Source organism: Rhinopithecus roxellana, chromosome 11 (genome assembly GCF_007565055.1).
Source record: "Rhinopithecus roxellana isolate Shanxi Qingling chromosome 11, ASM756505v1, whole genome shotgun sequence".
In the NCBI taxonomy this organism is placed as follows: Eukaryota; Metazoa; Chordata; class Mammalia; order Primates; family Cercopithecidae; genus Rhinopithecus; species Rhinopithecus roxellana.
Genome location: NC_044559.1, coordinates 11,815,138 through 11,823,609, shown reverse-complemented (window position 1 = coordinate 11,823,609; position 8,472 = coordinate 11,815,138).

Below are 8,472 nucleotides of genomic sequence, written 5' to 3'. Positions count from 1 at the left end.
CAGAGTGGGACTCTGTCTCAAAAAAAAAAAAAAAAAGAAAAAAGAAAAAAGGCAAATACAAAATATTACATACTGGGCCAGGCACAGTGGCTCACGCCTGTAATCCCAGCACTTTGGGAGACCAAGGCGGGTGGATCACCTGAGGTCAGGAGTTCGAGACCAGCCTGGCCAACGTGGTGAAACCCCATCTCTAGTAAAAATACAAAAATTAGCCAGGCATGGTGGCGGACCCCTGTAATCCCAGCTACTCGAGAGGCTGAGAGACAGGAGAATCGCTTGAACCCAGGAGGTGGAGGTTGCAGTGAGGCGAGATCGTTCCATTGCACACCAGCCTGGGCAACAAGAGTGAAACTCTATCTCAAAAAACACAACACAAAAAAATAAAAACAAAAGGAAAACTACATACTGCATGATGCCATTTGTATGAAATTCTACAAAAAGCAAGACTAGGAAACAGATCAGCAGTTTCCTGGAGCCAGGAGCCTGAGGGAAGGGATTGACCACAAAGGGGTATGAGAGAACTATTGAGCGTAAAATAAACATTCTATCTGATGATGATGGTGGTGATGGTACATGACTGTGTACATCTGTCACCAGTCTTCAAATCATACACTTATTGGCAAATTTTACCTGAACTATACCGAAACTTAAAAATTATACTTTACTAAAGCTGACAAAAAGTTTTAAATTCAAGTAAAAAAAGTGAGAAGGAAATTGATCTCAGGATAAGAAATGGGAGATAACCACAGGTAGATTTTTTTAATTTTTAAAATAAAATTTAGCTTGTATATTTAAGATACACAACACAATGTTATGGGATACATATAGTGAAATGGTTACTAGAGTCAAGCAAATTAACATATTCATCATCTCACGGGTACCTATTTTTATCTGTTTGCTTTTGAGGCAAGAATAGCTCAAATGAGGCCTGGTACAGTGGCTCACGCCTGTAATCCCAGCACTTGTGGGAGGCCGAGGCAGGCGGATCACTTGAGGCCAGGAGTTCCAGACCAGCCTGGGCAACATGGCGAATCCTCATCTCTACTAAAAATACAAAAATTAGCCAGGCATAGTAGCATGCACCTGTAATCCCAGCTACTCAGGAAGCTGAGGCACGAGAATCGCTTGAACCCGGGAGGTGGAGGTTGCAGTGAGCTGAGGTCATGCTGCACTCCAGCCTGGGTGATAAAGCGAGACTCTGTCTCAAAAAAAAAAAAAAAAAAAAAAAAAAAAAAAAGATGAACTAAAATTCACTAATTTATCAGGAATCCTAAATACAGTACAATTTTATTTCCTATAATCCTCATGCTGTACATCAGACCTCGAGTCTTGCTTATCCCACATATCCACTACTTTGTATCCTACAGCCTACATCTCCCCATTTCCTATCCTGGTTCCCCCCACCACCCCTGGTGATTACTGTTTTATTCTCTAACTCTGTATATTTGGCTCCTTTTTTCTTAGATTCCACATGAAAGGGAGTAATGCAATACTTTCCTGAGTCTGGTTTCCATCACTTAACATAATGTCCTCCAGGTCCACATGTGTTATGGCAAATGGCAGGGGAAGTAGCTTTTAGAAAATCATTAGGGAACAACTTTAAATAAATATATTTTAAACTTAATGGAAATGGACCATGTTTCAGAAAAATACAATCTAATAAACTGAATCTATAGAAAAGTTCTTAACTAGTTTTACTATGCTAGCATAAACCAGATGCCCCCAAACTGATCAAAGACATCAATGAGTTAGAAGCAGCACAGTCCATGCTACCCTCTCTTCCGACACCAAATGTGAGTTTGGGGGTCCTTGAGATCCGTGGGTTTCATAATGCACCAGAGGAACTCAGAACTCACTGACAGCTGTTATGTTCATGGTTATAGCTTATTACAGGAAAAGGATACAGACTGAAATCATCCGGAAGAAGCATACAGGGCAGATTCTAGCAAAGTTCCACACATGGAACTTCCAGTGTTCTCTCTGGAGAGTCCTGGACAATGTTGCTTTCCTAGCATCAGTGTGTGGCAATACACACCGCACTGGCACCCAGAGAAGCCCACTCCAGCCTTGGTGTCCAGAGTCTTTACTCTGGTGGTGGGAGGATTGCTTGAGCCCAGGAGTTCAAGGGGCTCAATCACGTAACCCTGGTGGCTGCCATGTGGCCCACCTCAGTCTCTGGCCTCTCTAGGGGTCAAGTTAATACTGCTTGGTCTCCACTCATGGTTACTCCACTCACACAGTTACTATCTGACTGTACCAATACTATAGTGATTTGAATTGCAATGACTTTATGGTATTTTGAGATGTTATAAGGAAAACTGACTAACACTGATTTAAGCAACACAAACTTTTACTATTCACCTAACAAGATGCTTAGAGGGAGACTGGACGGCATCAGACCAATCCTGCAACAGTGTCAGCCATAAAACTCGCTCTGCCTCCTTCTGCTTCACCAACCTCAGCTTGTTGATTGTATGTTCTGCTTTGTGCCTCATGGTCATGACACGACTGCACAGAACTGAGCACAGCAGCCACATCCAAAGGCAGGAAGCAGGAACTCTATGCTTATGAGACTCTGTTTTTTTCTGAGAATAAAAAAGCCTCAATAGACTACTTGTGTCTCATTGGTCAGAACTGGGTCATATGCTCATCCTGGGACCAATCACTGGCAAAAGAGGATGGAAATTAATTACAGTTACTGGTTGAGACCAATTCATTAGTCTGAGGTAGGGACCAACTGAGGCCTAGTCTCAGAGAAAGTTGGTCCCATACCTAAACCCAATGGCAGGTCTGTTTGAAAGAAATAAGTGGGGAATAACTGTTGGGCAGGCAACTGGGGCTGCCACACCTTAACATTAAAAATACTGCACCAGGGGCCGGGCGCGGTGGCTCAAGCCTGTAATCCCAGCACTTTGGGAGGCCGAGACGGGCGGATCACGAGGTCAGGAGATCAAGACCATCCTGGCTAACATGGTGAAACCCCGTCTCTACTAAAAATACAAAAAACTAGCTGGGCGACCTGGCGGGCGCCTGTAGTCCCAGCTACTCGGGAGGCTGAGGCAGGAGAATGGCGTGAACCCGGGAGGCGGAGCTTGCAGTGAGCTGAGATCCGGCCACTGCACTCCAGCCTGGGCGACAGAGCGAGACTCCGTCTCAAAAAAAAAAAAAAAAAAAAAAAAAAAAAAAAAAAAATACTGCACCAGGGTTTTTTTTTTTTTTCAAAATGAATACTTTGAGAGTTCTAGTTTGAATGTAATTAAATTTATATATTGCCTGTAATCCCACCTATGCAGGAAGCTGAGGCAGGAGAATCACTTGAACCCAGGAGACGGAGGTTGCAGCGAGCCGAGATTGCACCACTGCACTCCAGCCTGGGCGACACAATGAGACTTCGTCTCAAAAAAAAAATATATATATATATATATATATAATATATATATTATACATATATTATATATATTATACGTGTATTATATATATATTTAGATACCTGATATCTTTATGATAATCAAGGTTTTTTAATCAAGAATATGGTTTTTTTTCAATTTGTTTTCATCTTATTTTAAGAACTTTAATAACATTTCTAGTTTCCTTCACGTAAGTCCTGCAATTCTGGTTCACCAAAGGCCCAAATATTTTAGAGTATTTGTCACAATTGTGAATTGAACGTTTTTCCACTGTCCATTTATAGGTGCTTATTGGTATTTGCATGTATCCCTTGCATCCTGCTATCTTTCTAAATAATCTCACGAGAGACAATACAGCATGGTATTTAATGTGATAGAGCCAAACTGAAAGAGACTTAATCCCATCTCCACTATGTTCTAGCTGTGTGACCTGTGCAAATTATTCTCTGTGCTCAGTTTCCTCATCCATAAAATGGCTAACAATAACCCTTGTAAAGGTTGTTACAAGGATTAAATAAAGTAACATATATGAAGATTTAGAACAGTCCCTGGCGTATAATACATTATATATTAGAGTTTTCTATTATTAGAAAATAATATTGTATTAATTCCAGTCACTTTTAATAGAATATCTGAGGTTAGTTAGCCAGAAGGTGGCTTATGCCTGTAATCCCCAACACATTGGGAGGCTAAGGTGGGCGGATCGCTTGAGCCCAGGAGTTCAAGAATAGCCTGGTCAACATAGCAAGACCCCGTCTCTACCAAAAAAAATAAAGCCAGGTTAAGTGACTTATGCCTGTAATCTCAACACTTTGGCAGGCTGAGGCAGGAAGATGGTTTAAGCCTAACAGTTTGAGACCAGACTGAGCAACATAGTGAGACCCTGTCTCTATAAGATAATAAAATAAAAATTAGCGGGGCACAGTGGCATATCCCTACAGTCCCAACTACTCAGGAGGATGAGGTGGGAGGGTTGCTTGAGCCCAGGAGTTCAAGGCTGCAGTAAGCTATGAGCTATGATTGTGCCACTGCACTCCACCCTGGGCAACAGAGTAAGACACTGTCTCAAAACATAAAAATAAAGATAAATAATATGATTAGCAAAAAGTGATAGTCTTCTTTACCAATGTTTACATTATTTCATTTTTATTGCATTTTTAATACTCCAATACTATGGAGATAAAGGGCTAGTTCCTTATTTAATTGAAATCAACATTTTGCCATGTAAGAAATTTGCTTTCAGTGTTCGATAAAGAGTTTTTTTTTTTTTTTTTGAGACGGAGTCTCGCTCTGTCTCCCGGACTGGAGTGCAGTGGCCGGATCTCAGCTCACTGCAAGCTCCGCCTCCCGGGTTTACGCCATTCTCCTGCCTCAGCCTCCCGAGTAGCTGGGACTACAGGCGCCTGCCACCTCGCCGGCTTTTTTGTATTTTTAGTAGAGACGGGGTTTCACCATGTTAGCCAGGATGGTCTCGATCTCCTGACCTCGTGATCCACCCGTCTCAGCCTCCCAAAGTGCTGGGATTACAGGCTTGAGCCACCGCGCCCGGCCAATAAAGAGTTTTTATTACATTTAAGTGATTTGCTTTTATTCCTATTTTACTTAGGGCTATTATTAGGAAAGTCTACAGTTTTTCCTGGATTTCTTGTCAGCATCTATTAATATGATAAGCAGTTTTGTTTCTGTTTTCTATTCATATGGACTAATAGATCTACTAATGTTGACACTCACATTCCTGGACTAAACCCTGCTTGATTATAGAATAGCAAAGCTTGTAATATCTAAGGTGCACATTTGTTCACATTTTAACATGTCTGAAATTGGGTCACGCATTACACTTAGTGGTGTCCTATGAGTGCTGTTGTAGTAACAGATGTGACAGTTGTCATTGTCTGCACACATGTCAATGTAGTCATAGCTGCCTAGATTGTTGACCCTTCAGTTGAGTTATGGTCATTGCTTGTACTCCGTGAGTTGACTTTAAATGACTTTAAATAAAATCTTCTAGGGCCAGGTGCAGTGGCTCACGCCTGTAATCCCAACACATTGGGAGGCTAAGAGTGGAGGGTCGCCTGAGTCCAGAAGTTTGAGACGAGCCTGGGCAACATCGTGAGACTCCATCTCTATTTTTTTAAAAAGTAAAATCTTCTAAAATGTTACTCCATGATTTGACACTGAAATGAATTCAGGGATATTGGCATGTAGAGAAAATATTTGAAGCTGATCTATACATATCTATTTTTGTGATTCACATACAAGTCTTGTTCTTAATTTCGCTTTTTACACATCCACAGAATGGTAACCTGGGCTTGACATACTGAAGTCAAGCACCAATTTTTGCTTTATTTTCATCTTGATGCTGGCTGCTTCCTGAACTGTTCCCAGCAAGCCCAGAAACCAGCTTAAAAAGATGATGTTATGCTGCTGACTCTTCAGTCACTGCTGAATAGCAGATGAAGCTGAAGCCAGCTGAATTTAGAAGTGCTATGATGAAAGAGTTAGAAGTCTTTACCCAGATCTGCCTCCTGCCAGCAGTGTTTTCTGCCTGCCCTATGGGACTGGTGAGGGACAGAAAAGTTTCCCAGCCCCTGTCAAGATGGTAACATTATCTAAAGTTATCACAAAGCTTCTAGTCAACCTTAATTTCTACCACCCGAAATTCAAAATCTAAGGCTACTTTACAATCTTCACAAATTTACATTATTTTGCTCTTACAAACTGGGCAGGTTGGTGGGTTTTTTTTGGTTTATTCTTCAGGTTTTTTGTTTTGTTTTGGTTTTTGGTTTTAGTCCTTGAGCTTTGTAACTAAGTTTTCCTGTGTCTGCTTGCCCATAACTTATTTTTCTGGTCTAATGACTGTTTTTTAATGAGTTCAGCCTGTGCTTTCTTGTACAAAAAGAAACGTGGGAATGTGAGGAACATATTAATTAGCTATCAGATGTAGCCTGGTTTTTGAAGTCCAGAGCTTCAGAATGTTACCGAAGTGTAAATATACTCACGACTTTTGCATGTGATTGGTAATTACATCACACTTAAAGCCTCAGGGACTTTCCTCCTCAGAATTCTGCTATCCCTAACCCCTGAATGGCTCTGTCATTAATGGTCAGTCTCCGAGAACTCATTTCCCAAGGAGATGACTTCCTGTTTTGTTCTAAGTGGCCTTCCCTTCAAACCCTCCTCACCTTTGAACTTCCTGTTTCGGGATGGAAAGAGTGACCCTTCTCCGGCTCCTCTTCACAAGGTAAGGAGAAATAAGGGAGACGAAAGAAAGGTCCTCTGGAGGTGTATATATACATATATATATATAAAATATGTATATATAATATATATATAATAAAATATGTATATATACACCAGGCTACGTCTGATAGCTAATAAAATATGTGTATATATATACAAAAATGTGTGTGTGTGTGTGTGTATATATACACTTTTTTTTTTTTCTAAACTACACCCACATTGCACCAAAGTATATGAAATGTTTTCTGGCCTTCAAATCATATGCCTAACTCCTGCAGGAAAACTGCACGGGCACTCAGGCTGATCTCCCTTACCCCACAACTTAGATCCACCTCTAACATTTTCTAAGTGTATTTTCGCACTGTCCCTGGGCCAGGCTCTGGGGTCCCAGAGGTGAAGTGGAGGAACTCACAGTCTGGTTGAAGAGAGACCCCCTTGAATAGATCAAGCTCCCCAAGTGTTGCTGTAAGTTTACATGGAACATGGAGTCTGAGTGGGAAGTCAGGGAGGTGAATCACGGAAGCCTTTGGACTTTGTACACCTGTGGGCAGTTCCCAGATGAAGGGGGGAAGGTGTGGCAGGCAAATGGCCACCTTTGATGGGCGGGCATTGGCCTGCTTTGTCACTTCACCCTATGCTGCCCTGTGATTGGTCTTTGCATTGTGTCACCGATTTTTTTTTTTTTTTTTGGGGGGGGGGACGGAATCTCACTCTCTCACCCACGCTGGAGTGTAGTGGCACCATCTTGGCTCACTGCAACCTCCACCTCCCGGGTTCAAGTGATTCTCCTGCCTCAGCCTCTTGAGTAGTTGGGACTACAGGTGCGTGCCACCACATTTTTGTATTTTTAGTAGAGACGAGGTTTCGCCATGTTGGTCAGGCTGGTCTCGAACTCCTGCCCTCAAGTGATCTGCCCGCCTTGGCTTCCCAAAGTGTTGGGATTACAGGCATGGGCCACCGAGCCCGGCCAACCACTGATATGTCTTGTGAATCAGCTCTACTGTCTCTGAAAGTATATTCTCCCAACCTCCTACTTTTTGTTTTGTGTTTTTAAGACAGGGTCTCTCTCTCTCTTTTTTTTTTTTGAGACAGGCTGGAGTGCAGTGGCGCGATCTGGGCTCACTGCAACCTCCGCCTCCTGGGTTCAAGCAATCCTCCCACCTCAGCTGCGGAGTAGCTGGAAATACAGGCACGCGCCATTATACCTGGCTGGTTTTTGTTTTTTACGTAGAAATGGAGTCTTACTATGGTGCCCAGGCTGGTCTTGAACTCCTGGGCTCAAGCGATCCTCCCAAAGCCCTGAGATTACAGGCGTGAGCCAGCGCGCCGGATACTTTTATGAAAGTGTGAGCACTTCCAACACGAGGAGTAAGTGGATGGGCGGTGTGACCAACCCGCCTCAGCGTCCCCCGGAGTCCGCAGGCTGCGGCTCACCGTTCTCTGCCCCATAGTCAGCACTGCGGATGAAAGGGAATGTGGGTGGAGGATAGAGGCTGGCAATTCTGAATCTGTACATAGAACTGGAAGGGGCTCATCGGAATGTGTCGGTCCTTAAGATTCTCCCTCCCCATGGAGGTTAAAAACACAAAACAAAACAAAACTATCAAAAGAGCTATTCTAAACCAGGCTGAAGATTGGAAGGAAGTTGGCCGGCCTCGGCTGCAGGACAGGTGCTTCCAGACTCCATTAGGGGTGTCCAGCGCCTTCTTTTGCCCCAGGCAGCACCCTGAAGAACGCATCGGGGCCTCGGTTCGCGGACACGAGGAGTGGACCGACCGAGCGCTGTGCGTAAAAGGACCGGTTAAGCACACGCCCGAGCGCCACC